Below are 15,932 nucleotides of genomic sequence, written 5' to 3'. Positions count from 1 at the left end.
GATCAGTGTGTAACAGGTAAATCTTAGAGCTGTTAGGAGCGGATGGCAGGTCTGGGCAAGGCTGTGTTGTGCGAGGGAAAGTGATGGCTGTAGCAAGACAACAGAGATTGAAGGCTCTGGCTGAGGGAGCTGTGTTAGGTGTTTAGAAATGCATCTTCAGTGGAAACACAAAGCAGAGATCCTGACTGTTTGCGAGCACTAGAGTTCCCCTAACATGTGTTCCAACAGCAAGCGTCTCAGCCAGAGTATCAGAGGTAATTAGTCAGTCTGCCTGCATTCCTTCTGCAGCCTCAATTAATTATGAGGCTCTTGCTAACTTCTGGATAAAACTGTTCCGTAGTGGTGTTAGAGGATGTTAACCAGCTGCCACCTTCAGCTTCCATCAATGCTTTATAAGTACTGTACAAAGGACTTGAAAGCAAAGCCTCTTGCTTGTGAGTGCAAGCTCTGCTCCTGCTGATATCTTCCTCCCTGAGCACTTGGCCTAAGAGGAGGAACACACAATCCTGCCTGTGCTGGCAGCAAATACAAATGCTACAGCAAGAAAATGCCTTGGTGTGCTTCAAGGAAAAAGCTGTTGCTTTTAGTGTTTCATGCTTTATTGACTGAACTATGAACGCAGGTCGGCAGAGACATATAAGCAGATTCAGTGAGAAGAGCTGTACTGAAACACAACTATCAGTGTCAGTTTCTTGCATAAGGTTGACAGGGAAAGTGGGTTGGATCTTTTATTAGGTCTATTGATACTGTTGAGGGAGGCAATCTTTTAAACACGTAGATGTGGTTTCTCATATCTGAAATAGAAGCATCGGTGTTTGAAACTAAATAAATACATGTTGAGAACATTTTTCCCAAGTTTAGCAAAGTTATGTTAATCACTTAGACCATCTGTTGGAGAAAATGTAGTTGTGAAGCTGGGATAGGTTAGGGGCACATTAGTGAGAGAAGAGATAATAAAATTGTTTGTTTCTCTAGGAAAGAGTAAAGTTTTTGAGAATTTCTTGCTTTTCCTGGTGGTGTTACAGTTCCTTTTTAAAAGTAAGAAAGACGTTTTATTCATTTTTGAAAGATACATTTTCTGTGAGGCCCCAAAATTGTGGTGTGTTGGCTTGGTGTTCTCATGACCACAGCTCTTCAGTTTAGCAGGAAGATGATGCTGGGAACGTCCTTGCCTGTAGCCCTGCCTGGGCTGAGAGAGCTCCAAGGGTTCCTGAGCAAACTCTACCCAACCTCTCTGACTGGGGCATGTGAAACAGCTACACTGCAACTTTATCCTGAGAGGAAGCAGGGCAAGAAATATAAAGAAAATAGTTAAAGTCACCCTAAGAAGGGTGGCTGCTTCCTGATGGCCTGCTGCCTGAGCTTTTCAGCCTGACAGCATCTCTCCTACTTAAACACATTGTGAAATGTTGAAAATTATTTGGATGTCTTTATGACCGTGGCATTTGTTCAGGAGGAGCTGTCTGTTTGTTTAAATCCAGCCCCAAAGGAGGTGCTTGTTTTTCCTAGGATTTCCTCTAACTGCTGACCCAAACAGGAGAAGAGTGTCCAGGGAAGGGACATCACAGAAGCCTGACTGAGTGCTGGCAGAAGTGTGATTAATCTTGACTAGACAACCGTGCCAGAGCCACTTCCAAAATGTTGGATTCCAAACCAAATATGTAGTATACTTGTGACTGCTCTTCTGTCCTTTTCAATTGCCTTGTCTCGCTCTCAATTCCAAATACATCAGTCTTGTTCGAATGCTTTGTAATACCCCACTGATGTGCTAATGCAAGTTGTAATCTGTCCTTTTTACATTTACTCCCACTAAAGCCCATGTGGACAAGGAAAGGTGAAATTGCAGGGGAAAGCAGTGTTTTGCAAAAAAGTAACTATCTGCTTAGGTTTCCCTGCGGCTTTTTGGGAAATACCAAGATGCACCTGAGATCAAGTTCTTCATCTAGCCTTGCGCCTGACCTGAAGGAAACAGTATGAGTGTTTGAGACCACTTGTAAAACACATGGGAAATGCAGCAAGTCTCATGGTCGTTAATATTTCCCCAAATGTGCAGCTTATTGCTGAGGTGTAACAAGCAGGGATCTAAACCTTTTAGGAAGGGCAGGTGGTGGAATCCCAAATGAATGAAGATACGTGGCTCAATGTACAGTAACAAAAACTTCAAATTGTTTGGGAGGGAGTTTGTTCCCACTCTTCTGCTGCTCTGGTTTCTGTGATTTAGCAAACTGGGTTGTTTAGTCAATATAACTCTCATGCCTCTCGGACCATCCACTGCAGTGCTCCAAATTTCAGGTCAAGAGGAAGGAAGCAAAGGCGGCTTTGTGAAACAAAGGATGTCACGTACTGATCTCCATTGTTACAGCAGTAGAGGAACTGATGTAAAAACCAAATGAAGGTCAAATGATACACAAAATTGATGGGAGAAGTAGAATGATAAAACCATTTTTAAATGTTGCACAATCTCTGCAGCAGCATTGGCTCCTGCCATTTTCTTACTGAGGTTAAGGAAACCTCGTGTTTTTACAAGATCTGTGGCTCTGGAAATTTTCTTTCAGAATAAGACCCTTCTAAAATGTGTTTCCTTTTGCTCCTGGAGTAGATCTCATTAAGTTGAACAGGGCCAGCTTTCCTTGTATTCCATAACCTGTTTTCCATGTTTTCCTCATGAACTGGGAAGCTCATGAATTTTCCAACTGCTTCCATGAACCTGGGGGGCTGAGGCTTGTTGGTGACTGCTTGCTGCCTCTCCATGCAGTATTGTGGTAAATCCAACAAATAATTGATTTAGCGGTGCAGGAAGGTCATCAACCTTCTTTATATAACTGTCATGTGCAGCTTGAGATCCCTGTCCTGTAGCTCTTAGCTCTTGGAAAATCCATCACTAGGAGGGGTTGTGGTCTTTTTTTTTCCCAACTGCACAATGATGCCAAATCTGGTGCTTTAAATTTTTTAAGGATTAAAGAGGGCTGTGCTGTGTGTTGAATCACAGGTCACTGCTCTTCTCCAATCAAGAGAATGAAATTGTTATCTGGTATGACCACCTGAGATTGAATAATGACATTAGTATGTTCAAGTCCAGATTCATTGACGTCAGATTTTGTTTAAACTTGGTGAAAGTGAATCAGATTACTCAGCCATCAAGTTTCATCTTTTTGCCTCCATTACTCACTAAAGGCTTTTGCCTTGGGGATCAGCAGAATTATAACTAAAAATATTATTCTGATGCACCTGATTGGTTGGTACCTGAATATAATATAAGAAAGAAAATGCCTTTTCAACCCCTGGTATAATTACTTATGTCTCTTCATGATGAATCATAAATGCTCTTTTGATATCTACACGATAATTTGTAGAAATTTTAAAATACATTTTTATGTGAGTTCTTCTATTGACAAATCATCTACCAATAACTTACTGACTTCTCAATTGCATGAGTTATTTGAAATTATTCGTAGATTGCTTCTTGGTTTGCTTGTTGTTTACAAGCAATTCCTTTTTAGTATTCAGTGGCTGGTATTCAAGTGTTCAGCTTCCAGCTGCACGATTCAGTTTGTATTTTGACATATAGGTCACACAATAGTATTTCTGCTCCCTGACTAAATGCGTATAATTCATGGGATCTAGCTTCTTGCACGAATATTTGCATTGAATTACAAAATTCTTATTCTGCAGCCATTCTTTAACACTTGATTATCAGCAGAAACTGAAACAATCCTTTTTAATCTTATTTGCAGAGTATTTATGGAAATGCTAATGCACAGTGGACATTACCATAAAAGAACAAATTTGCTGTAAAGCTTCAGCTATGCACTCAGCTGCATTTTTATTGCTTTCACCGTGTTTGCCCATCTTGTTCCTATGATTTCAAAATATTAATAATTTAAATATTTATTTTAGGCCTATGTGAATTAAGTAATTTTATGAAAAAGGTACACATACATATTGTTGAGTTACAAGCATTTCCCATGGAAATTGCATGTAGCAACCTCCATCCTCAGCAATGGTGGCAGAGTGCCTTATGTGTGTCCTTCCATCTGATTTTGCAAGACTTTTCCTGTTACATGTTGCTAGAACTCCACATTTCTGTTTAAGACTACAGTACCATAAATATAAAATCAATAGACAAATAAAATCCAACACTCTAACTGGAAAAGCCAAAGCCATTAAATGAGCAATAGCCAGCTGCTCTTATGAGTCCCAGTCTTTGGTCTGTGATCTCACAGATCCCTTTTTCCCCTGCTCTCCCCAGCTGCCCCCTGCTCTGGAGAGAGAAGATAAAATGATTCCAAGTGTGGGGACATTTCAGTCCAAGGATTGCATTGTAAAGCAGAGAACATGTTTGAAATTCTTGTACACATTTCTAAAATAACAGTGAGAAGCATGCTCTCTTGCTGTTCAGAGATAAGGGAAAACTGCCCTTGAAGAACTAAAGTGTCCAAAATATAAAATATAATTTCTGTTTCTTAGTACATGAACCACTTTAAAAACACTTCTGGTGTTTTTCTTCATGTATTCAAATAACCACTGTGCAAGGCATTGTGAGTCTGGCCTCTCTGGATTCTGTTTGCTGTGTTTCCCTACACCTCTCCCTGCCCCCTGGGGCTCAGGGGGGTGTTTATTACAAATGAATGTTTAATGTCTGCCTTGAAAACTTCTTGTCTGGCTTGGAATTTCTGGCTGCAGTACTCCGGACAGACCTGCACATGGAGAAGGGCTCTGTGGAGCTTTCTCTGGGCACTGAGAGTAGTTCCTTCATCTTGTGATTGTTTCTAGCGAGGGCTTTCTTGTCTTACTGGTTGGCAGTTCAATTGGCAGAGCTGACACCGATTGTTTTGTTTGACCTTCGTTTCCAGTTAACCCCTGGTACAGGAGTTCACTGTTTTGAGAGTGAGCTGAGGAGACAGGACAGTCAAAGGACATCCCTGGCTCAGCTCTCCCTGCATATGATCAGGACAGTGTGGCAGCTGTTCAACAAAAGCAAAGCCCAAAGTGAGCCAGATGCTTCCTCCCCCTGTCTTGCTCCTGAGGTGAGGCCCAAGAGGGAAAGAAACCTTTAGTTCTAGACTTGTGCTGTAACATTGCACTGACTGCTTTTACCTGGGATGGCAGCTGGTGCCTGAACCTTAGTTTTCCTTCTCACCTGCCTTTAATTTAAACACAGCTGGTTTCTGCTGTAGCTAGGAGATAGAGTGTTCTGAATGCTTTAGCAGCTTGTAAAAACTCTGGCAAACTCACTCTGAGGTGTACTTAGGTGAGGGATATGCACGCTACATCTCTCGTTACTGTCTTGAGACTCACTTGTGCCTTGGAAGAGTTGTCTGATAATTTGCCTGGATGGGCTGGAGCTGTGCAAGTGTTGAGAAACCTTTCCAAGGCTGTAAATCTCAATTGCACCATCAGTGTGAGAGAGCAAGGTTTCACAGCCTCCTAAGGCTTTGTCCTTTCTCCCAGTTGCTGGGCTCACTTTCCATGTGCCAAAAAGCATTTCTCTGATGGAAATTATTTATTCATGGTTCTAGCTTGAGCTCTGTGCAGACTGCTGAATCTTGCCAGCTGGTAGCCAGGCATTAGAGCTGACTGAAGTAATCATAGGTTATGAGCAGCAACTTTCCCCAGGTGAGTCAAAGGGAACAAAAGTTTCCCTCGGAGGAGCTCTCTTTGGCTTCTTGCAGCTAGGAGCTGCTTTCTTAGGGCCTTTAAACACCTGACTCCACCAAAATGAAATATACAGATGTCCGTCCAGAGCAGCTGTCTTAGGAGCTATGCCATAGCTGATCTGGGAGCCTTTTTGTGTGCTTGTGTGGCCCAAGACGCCAGGACAAATAATTCAGCAGAGGCTTTTTGTGCAGTTGTTTCCTTGACATGTTTTCCTGAAGGAAATACCTACCTAATTAGTTGGGATGGTGCCTTCTCTAGATTCTTGTGGAATGCTGCAATCAACTGCTAACTACTAATAAAAGCTAAAAGCTCTTTTTGCCAATTGTAAGGCCAATAGGTTTATATTAGTTCACAGCCTGTCTTTGTTAAGCTGTTTTTCAAGTCTTCTTTTTCCCTGTCTCTCAGTTTCACTGTTTCTAGGTTGGTGAAAATGCTGAATTGAAGATGTGCCGTTTATTGAAACACTGAAAAGAAATTGAATCTGAAATTACAGAAAAAAGCATGGAGGAAGGTCAGGCAAAAGATAAGCCCATGACTATTTTCAAGACATATCTTTGCAGGCAGCTCTGTAATAGAAAAACAGAATGCAGAGTCTTGGTTGGAAGGAATTCCAAGTTCCCAAGCCCCTGCAATGGGAGCCCTTGGGTCCCACTTCAGGAGGAAACCTGAGAGTCAGAATCCCTCTTTATTTTCCAGGCTGGTAAAAAGTTGTATTTTGGCTTCTACAGACAATTACATGACCAGGCTCAGAAAGACAGGCATATCAACATGTGCAATATTTTGGGAACACTTCTAAAACTGTGGGCTAATGAGCAAACCAGACGTCCCACCATTTATGTCAATGACTTCTAAAAGTTTTGAGAGTAGGACAGAATTTTCTTGCCTGAGGAGGTTTGAACACCCAGACTGAGACATTTGTACAGATGGATCCCCAAGCCACTGACCACTTCTGAAAACTTTGTGAAGCTGCTCTCTGTACATCTGTTTGGGATATGTTTATGGTGTTATTGCAGACACAGAATTTAGCCCTCAATTTCAATGGAATTGTAGTTTCCCTTGGCATCCCTCCTTCTTTTGTGCTCAAGGCTTAGAATTGCTCCTTCACTAATTGCCTGAGTCCTCCAAAAGGGTATTCTCTGACAATACAGTGTTTTTACAACAGAAAACATTATCTCACGTTTTAATAACTGTATTAATGACTGGGAAAGCTAGGGAGAGATGTTTCTTTGCTGACACACTATGAAAGTGAGCCAAAGAGCTTGATTTCTGTAGCTCTCAAATGGGTGGCATCCCATTTCTCCCAGATCCTTTGGGATTCACCCAGCATAGTTGCAGAATCTCCAGAGTATTTTGTTCTGACTGTGCCATGTAATAACAGCAATTGTCCTTGATCTAAACTGCCTGAGCAGCTCCATACTTGCAACTTCCATTATGCTATACTGGTTCTGATTACCAGCTCTTTAAACTGCTGAATGAGAGGACAGAAGAGAAAAACAGTGGGAAGGGCTGGGGAGAAAGCAGCTGATGAAAACCATTTGCAAATAGGGAAAATGCAATAGTAATGGAAGTCCTTAAAAACATCAGCACCAGAAAACACCAGCAAGAAATGAACACCTGCCTTCTCCCTAGTCAGTCCATTCTGATGTGCTGTAATTCTGCTGAATGCCATAGACCAGAGAATAGGTATAAGGTGATCCTACAATTGACCCTTAGCTACGGAAACAATTTTCTCACCCCTGTGTTTCTAACATGTGCTGGAATTGCTAATACCTTTACTGGTAGTCATGTTTGCTTTGGACCATTGAAAAGTTTTGACCATTCTTAAAACTGAATTCCAGAAAAATATCTGTCAGATTTGTTCTTTCCTGAAAGATTTGTTGTAAGAAAGTTTTTCATGTTTGTTTGGGTTTTTTTTTTTTGGTTTTTTTTTAAGCATACAGAGAGTAGAAGGAGAAAAGAAAAACATAGCTCTTATAATACGACAATTTTTTATTTTTGTTTTCTGAGAGAAGAATAGGATAGATATATCTCTTTCCCCAGTGTTAACTTAGAGTTCTTCCTTATCTTGTGCTGCTGTTTGTTTGGCTGATTCTGTATGTTCTTAATTCCTTCCAGTTACTGGCTTTCTGTCATTAATAGGTGCCTTTCTGTTGTACAGAGAGAGTAAACCCTTTTGAGGCCTTTAAGATTTATGTTGTTAATAGTATTTACATTTTGGAATCTGATTCTTGGTACTTCAAAATCTAGTAACTATTTCTGTAGGGCTCAGCTCTGCCTTTACTCAATTTTCTGCCATGAACAGCCCTACTGCTCAATGACAGCATGATTTCCATCCAAGTAGGTTGAACTGTACTTCCATGTGTGGTGTGTGACTTTCCGTGTTCCAATGATAATTTTTAAATTTAAATCAGTGACTGATGGGGTGTATTTGCACTGTACTCTTCTATGGTACTCTTTATTCAGAGGTTTAAGTTCAGTAATTTGCAAAAATGAAATGTTTATTGTGGTCTATTTGTGCCTGTGCACTGCTAGAGCTACCTCAGACTCTAGGAAGAAGCAGTTGAGGACAGCAGAAGGCTGGATACTGAGGTGATGCAGAAATGATGGGCAAGGGGACTTGACCTTCTCAGTGGGGAATATAAAGAAGGATTTGAGGGAAGAAGGTGGTTTCATCCATGTCTTGGAAACTCAACTTTCTTTTCTCTTTGCACTTGGCAATTTGATTTCATGTGCTGATCATAGATTCATTACTTTGAAGGACCAAAACCTTTAAACAGTGTGCTAGATGTTTGGAACATGATGAAAATGCTGAGACACGTGATATATAACGGCTTTGTTGCTGTGGTCAGGAGGATTTAGGTGGAGTAGCAGGCACTGGAATGGAATTTTGCAAGATTTAACTCTTCATTTCAAGAGGATAATGGAACAACATTGCATGTCCTTTTCCATAACTGACTGTGGCCTTTTCTTTGGCCTTTATCACTTGATTATTGGGTTTTGTGTGCTTTTTCCTCTTGAAATACTCCTGATAAGCCCTTTAAAATTATTGTGTGTTTCAAGAAAAACAATCAGGCCTTAAGAGACATTTTTTTGGGAGTGAGGGAATCTGGAGTTTGTTTAAAGAAAGGGGATCTGAAGAAGATAAAACAGAGATATCAGTTATGCAGAACTAATGATGCATTCCAAAGGAGAGTTGAAGAGCCATACAACTCCATGAAGTGCTCCATTCTGTATTAGCTTTTTCACTGGGAAATCTTTTGAAGGACCAGAATCACACACACATGTATTATACATAAAACTCCCTAATACATGAAAGTATATTTGGATCTAGCACTGCATGAGGAAGCCCATGGCATTCTCATGGAGCAAGCAAATGACACTAAATTCCCTAGGCAGGAATCAAAGCCTTTCCAAACTAACCTCATTATCAGCAGATGTTTGAATTGCTGTAATAGACATACACCCCTGCTGCACATACAGCGTGGGCTGCCTTGAATGTCTGTTTTCTTTCTACTCTTGGATGCTCCTGTAATTCTGGGAACATCCTGCCCAAAGGTGTCAGTGTGCTGTCTCAGGGGAATCTGAGGAAAAAGGTACAAGAGGTAGATGAGAGCATTTAAAAAGTGTGATAGAAAACTGCCAGCTAGAGTGACAGCTTGAGTGTGAAAACCTGAGTGCTGTGCCACAGTATCCCAGGGATAAGCCAGCCCTTTATTCAAGGAAAGAGGAGAGAACAGCAATAGCAAACTTAAATTAACAATTCAGGCTGACAGAAAGCATCATTTCTGAGTCAAACAAGAAAGAAGAACTTGAGAAACAGTTAGACTGGCTGTTGTTTATGCACTACAGATATTTCAAACTTGAGAAAAACTGAGGAAGTAGTGATGCTTGTTAAACGATGATTTAAAATTATTTGAAGTAGCTATTAATATTGCAAATGCTTCTGTTAGGCAACCTGCTTCCTTGGGGCAGGTAATTTAATTCTATTGCTCAGAAGTGCAGTTGGTTTCTTCTTCCAATAGATTTAGGGCACAGAGGGCATTTGGATTAATGAGAGGCAGACATAGTGGGGAAATACTTCATTATCCTTAGCCTTTGGTAAGTCTGGGTAATTAGTGAAACATTTAAAAGAAATATCATTCATTTCAATGCTAATTCAAAATAATTGCTTCATCTGGTAGGGCTGTCATGTGTATTGACTGATAACACATGGATAATATATGAAACATCTACCTTGGAATTACCTGCACTAGAATGGTTCTGAGTTGGTAAACCCCATGATTAGGTATGTTAAAAAACTTTACAAAACACCACCTGCCAGTGCTTGTTCATTTAAAGGAGGGGAATTTGGCATCTTTGGGGCAATTTTTGGGTGTCAGCTGAGAATTCCTTGTGCTTATTTACATCAGAATCCCTAAATCTCCTCCCCATGAAAATGAGAAGCAGCAGTAGACTGTCAACTTTGCTTTTAAGGATGAACTTTACAAGCCATAAAAGAAACAAATTTCAAGGCAAAACAGGAGAATGAGAAAGGAAGAAACAGTGATCTCTATTCTGAAAGGAATAAGCTTGAGGCTGAAGATGTTCTCTTCCCAGTTCATTCACTGGCTTCCTGCCTGATCTTTACTGCCACTATCTCTCTGGATTTCTGCTTCCCATCTGTAACAAAGGAAATACTATTTATTTGTTTAGTCAGCTAGCTTTTTGGGCAGGGAGTTTTGTGCTGCACACAGCAAGAAGCTTGGTTCTCTGAGGCATCAAGAGACTCTTGTGATACGAAGAGTAACAAAGGGGCAGGAGGATGTCCAAAGGCATGTTTTGGGAAAGATGGCCATAGTTCATGTTATTTGACTCTTGAGATGTCCTGCATGGGGCCAGGAGTTGAACTCCATGATCCTGATGGGTCCCTTCCAACTCAGCATGTCCTATGATTCTGCGAATTCAATAGGATAGAGGTGGTGGATTTGGCAAGTGTCTGACCATGTAATTTGATGTGCACCTAGATGTGTGCTGCCTGCTCCCCAGAGCATGTTGAATAACTCTCACACACACTTACATATCTGAACTCAGGTTTCAGAGATGTGTCAGATTGACCTGAGGCATTAGATGTTGTGACCTACAGTCTCCCTGGACACAATTTCTGTGGGAAAAAATAATTGTGTAGACAGACCTGTACCTTTAATTTCCAGACATTGTGACAATACTGTTTTCAGCATGGCAAAATACATTTTGCCCATAGTCTGGTCTGTAAATGGAGCTGCATCTGGTGCTCCTGGGAATGCCAAGCCTCACATCTGATCTGAAATGCCAATGAGCCCATATGAAGCTGTTAATGTTTGTGTGAGGTTTTTTAGTCCTCATTACCAACCTGATAGAAAGATAATTCCTCAGCTGCTGTTCCAACCTGTGGGATTTTACCCACTTAATTAATTTTCTTTCTGGTTAAAAAAGATCTCTTTTTATGCACAAGGAGCTGTGCTTGACTTGGTTTTCAGAGACTCTTCTCATGTCTATATCAAAGGCACAGAGGCCCCAGAAGTTGGAGGGTGAGCCCTAGGGGCGACATGCTTGTGGAAGCTGAGCTTGGAAACACTACCTTGTGTTCTGAGGAGAAGTTCCTGGAGGGGAGTTAAGTCTGCACAGTGGAGGGCATCTTGGTTCCTTCCCTGCTCTCCTCTTTTGTCACCCTTCAACAATAAAATGGAAGCTTGTGACGTGACCAAAGGATAACAAACCTCTTGCTGAATGCCTGCTGAGAGTTTAAAATGCCAGCCTACACCAACCTCCCCAGCCTTTCAGCATGTCAGCAAGCTGTCTATGTAAATAAATACACATATCAAACAATAAGCAGATGCCTTTTTAACATGCACTGTTTCAGGCTGAGATACTCAGTTCTGGTGCAGCTCATCTCAACATCTGTCAAACTAATGTCAACTCCACAGCTCCCTTTCACTTGTATTTAATGCACAAAGATTTGTGTTGTGTTAAGTAATGAGGAATTGGCTTGGTTTACATCTGTTTTGGTGTTCTTTCTGATGCATAAAATGTTAAATGGGAATGCTTTGTGTTCCTCCTGATCTCTGTGTCAGTATATAGTGCAAACTCATGTTGCTTATGCTTGATTACGTGGCTTTAAACAACCATGTGTGTGATTGTATAAGTACACAGGGAGGAAAAAAAATATTTTTTGCAAATATCATTTTCAAAATATAGCACCATTGGGGCCACAAAGCATACAAACATTGAGGTGGGGGGGAAGCTGTGATGAGGGCTAGATTTGAAAGAAAAATAGTTTTAAAAGCTAAATTCCAGCAGAATCACTTATGCCCCTTAAATCAAACTCAGGAGCCACAGAGTCTAAGGCCCCAGGGGTGTGGGGCTCAGTGCAGTGCTGTGGGAGCAGCACCCATGAGCTGCTAGTCTGGGTCAGGTCATGTCTAATCCAGGGTCTTGTCTCTGATAGCAGCCAGCCCTGATTAGGGAGAGAGTAAGAGCAGGGCAACAACCAGGAGAAATTCCACATTAAGCTTTTGTTTATTTTTGTTTTCATATTAAAAATGTATTGAGCCCAGATGATCCATAGTGCACTGGGCCTACTCCTCTTTTGAAAATTCACCTGCAGGCTGGAGGAGTGTTGGCTCCTCTAGTGCTGCTGTCCACCTCTGTCCCTCTGCATCAACCTTGGAGAAGAAGCCTGCTTTTTATTTTCTTTATTCACATTTTTCACATGCTACTGCCTTTGCTCTAGTCAGATACTGAGGAATGACATTTTTTAAAAAAACCAAACCAGACAGATTCTTTATGCAAGCAACAAGTCTTTAAGACAGCTCTCTGCCAGACTTTTCTGGAGTCTGCTGAGAGAAAGGAGAATATTCCTGCTACTTGAGACACTGTCAATTTGATTACATATAAACAAAGCAGGGGGGAGAGGAGAGGCATGATCCTCCACTGGAGAGGGGGATTTATATCACCTGATACATCTTCTGTTTCTTAATGTTCCTTGAATAGAGATGATTGAAATCTCTCATCTAAGCACACATGCACAGAAGACAAAAAATATTATTAGTGACCCCAAATATATTAGAGTCCTCTGCTTCTGATCACAGTGGTGCATCAGCTGGAATAATAATAGGGGATGAATGGGGTTTGCTTCCATGGACAGCACTGTTCTTCCATAATGGAAAGGGAAAATTGCTATGAAAGATGCTATTGAATCAGATTTTTGATGCATCTCTCTATGCCTGCCTGTGACACTTTCCATGTTGTGGTTTCAGATCACTTTACAAACCTGAAAAAACATTTTTGTTCCCCTCACTGTCTTCAAAGGCTGGGAGTTAATATCCAATACCTTAGGATGTATTCAATAGGATATGTTTTTATTAGGCAGCAGGCACTTTGTCCGGTGCAGGAGTTTATGGACATGTATTTTCTACATATGAGCACTTTCATCTCTCAAATACTTGTCCTTCCACTTTAAAGACACCAGGATGTAGCTGGTATGTGTATTTGAAATGCCAGGTTGTGCAGAACAAAGAAGCTTGTAAACAAACACCCACGGGAGGACAAAGCACAGCTGAAAGTGATGAAGTAGTCCACTAGAGACACAGGCACTGAGAAAACCACAAGTACCACTTTGGTGGGCCCCTGCTCTGCTCACTAGAACATGCTGCCCCTCTACTGCACATAAGATGAATGTTCATGGTGCAGAGCACTCCTCACCAGTGCCCCTGTGTTCCCACTGAGCCCTCTCCCTTGTTCTGGGGAAGTGTGAAATAACACCTCTGTGGTGGGGAGCAGGGAGCTGCTGACAGAGGGCTGATACCCTGTGAGTGGGAGGAATTTCCTTTCATGTGGTCTGGTGTGACATTAGCACTTTCCAGCTGGCTTGTAGGTGGCTTTGAATCCCTGGATTGACAAATGGCAGTTCAGCTCAGTATGGCTGTCATCTTCACGCAGCATGACAGAGAAGGGAAGCTTGAGATCTCCTGCTGCAGGCCTGTCTCAGTGTCTCATGGGGCTGCTGGGTGGAGTTGCTGTGAAAAGACCTTCTCTCCCACCTTTTCATCTTGATCCTGAAGGAGGTCCTAAGCATTGTGATGCAGAGGGGTCAGAGATGCTGCCTGATGTTCCATATGGACAGTTGGCATTGGCCCTGGGATGCTGGAGTGACTGGGAAGGGCAGGGGATTTTGGCTTCAAAAGAAAGCAAAGCAGCAAGGTAGACTAGAGAGGAGAGAATTAATATTATGAAATGGATTTACATGGCGCCATCTTCATATCTGAACTGGAGCTGTCAGGGAGAATGAGATCCAGACTCGCTGCTGTTCTCCAGAGAGCAGCTGTTATGGAGCAGTTGCTCAGTTAAAGTGATGGCTCTACCTCTGTGCCCCATGTCTGGCTGATTTCTGCAAGTAGAAAACAGACACAATCTGGCATGATCCCTTCTCCTCTCCCACTGGCCTTTCATGCCTTTTTGCAGCCTCTGGTTTACCTTCTTTTGCTTGCCTAATTGCTTTCAGTCCTTGAGCACTTGTTGGTATCTTCCTCCCACCCTTAGCTGCCTCTCAGCTCCATCACCTTGCCCTCTTTTACATCTGCAGTCATTTCTGGCTCCCTCCATTCAGAATAAGTTGTACTCTAACATCTCTCCAATAGGTGAACATGTGTGTGCATGTTTGTGGCATACAATGCAGAAAGGGATGTGTGTGTGCTAAACATTTAACTGCCTATGTTTCATCACACACTACTCCATCCTCTGTTCTGGAACTTGCCTTCTGGGGACTCCCAGCACCTCTTCTGAGGCGTGACTCTGCCTTCTGGTCAAAGCCCTTCTCTGGCCAGCCTAATGTAAGAAAGTAAGGAAGAAGATTTTATCTTTAGTCTGGATCTTAACAGTGTCTTCAGGGTTGCTGCCAGATGCTTCCCCTCACTTTCTTCAGGTGTACAAGAAAGGGATAGTCTCTACGTAAGCAGGAGCAAGTAAAAGAGGGTAGCAGTCTTCTCCTCAGGCCCAGTATATGTCTTATGTATTTTCCTTGCTGTTTCTACAGGCTGACCAGCTTCAATCACAGTGCTAGAGACCTGAAGCAAGGATCCTGACGGATTCATGTTCAGTACAGCCTGAATTCTTGAGGAGAACAAGTATTTCCCTGAAAGTCTGTCCCCTCAAAGCAGCACACAGGTAAGGCAGACTGCTCTGGATGCTCAGGCTCAACTGCTGCTGGGTCTGGGCACATTGTATTTGATTGAACTTTTTCTGTTCATTTGGCCCAAAAAGGGCTTTGTCACCACTGCCTGCCATGTCTGTAGGGGTGAAACTTTATAATGTATTTACAGCATGGTGAATGTTTTTCAGCAAAACTGTACTTTCAGAGGATCAAGACTGCTCATATGGGTGAGATAAATATAGGTTAAAAGCCTGGGAGGACTGTGCTGGAAAAAGAAAAATGTTACATACAAGGTATTAATAAAACAATACTTGGATCTCATGTTCTAAAATAATTATATATTAGAAATTACCTTAATTTAAACAGAAAACTTTTAAAGAAAAAGGAACAAAGGAATGTATGTTGTGGGGAAGGGGTTAAGCAAGAAATTAATTTAATAATGTCGTTTTCAACCAGGAAAGATGTCTCAGGTCATCCGTAAGTGAAAAAAACAAACACAAAAGCCTTGCAGTTCTAATTGCTATGACTCATGGAAACCAGATCTAGAAAAAATGAAGCCCTTTAGTCCAAACTCTTAATCCCCTACTAGTGTGTGACATCGTTCCCAGCAGCGTCTACCAGTCCTGATTTAAATGATGGGATTTTCCCTGTCCCCTTGGGATACTATTGCACAGACTAATAGAATTAATCTGCTTACTTCTCTTTCAACCCCTGACCACTGCAGATGCAATTAGTAGTAGGTGATGGGAGGATTCTGTTTCCTATGCTGTATTATGAAGGCTTAGGGCTGTATTGTGTTAAACCAGACATCAGTTGCAAGTGTGTTTGCATGAGTGTGGCTTATCTGTCAGTGCTCATTACAGCCCCATAAACGTCTCTGAACTGCATTTCTCAGACTTAGAAGCTTTTCTACAACCGTAATTCGGGATCTGATAAGGCACAGACTAATGTATTTGAATGCCTGTGAGAAGGATAGTGTGATTGGAAACTAAAGTGAAACACAAAGTCATATGCTGCCAGTGCTAGAGACTCTCAGAGGCAATTTACTTCTGTGCTTCTGGAGCATTCTGTGGTCTCCAACGCTTCTCTCAGACAATTTGATAGGATG

At 41.8% G+C, this 15,932-nt stretch overlaps 1 protein-coding gene across 4 annotated transcripts in view; it reads left to right on the top strand.

Moving 5' to 3' along the window:
* Nucleotides 1-15,932, top strand: part of TSPAN18 (tetraspanin 18) — a 114,913-nt gene that overhangs the window by 41,652 nt on the left and 57,329 nt on the right. For 3 of the 4 annotated variants that reach the window (XM_085062608.1, XM_085062610.1, XM_085062611.1), the window contains exon 2: nucleotides 14,708-14,838. The exons of the other annotated variant lie outside the window; for it this stretch is intronic. The gene's annotated coding sequence lies outside the window, so the exon portion shown is untranslated. The remainder of the gene's footprint in view (nucleotides 1-14,707; nucleotides 14,839-15,932) is intronic. 4 annotated transcript variants of the gene reach the window in all.

The sequence above is a fragment of the Lichenostomus cassidix genome, chromosome 5 (genome assembly GCF_008360975.1).
Source record: "Lichenostomus cassidix isolate B80296 chromosome 5, HeHo_3.0, whole genome shotgun sequence".
NCBI lineage: Eukaryota > Metazoa > Chordata > Aves > Passeriformes > Meliphagidae > Lichenostomus > Lichenostomus cassidix.
This window is presented reverse-complemented; position numbering and strand designations above follow the sequence as displayed.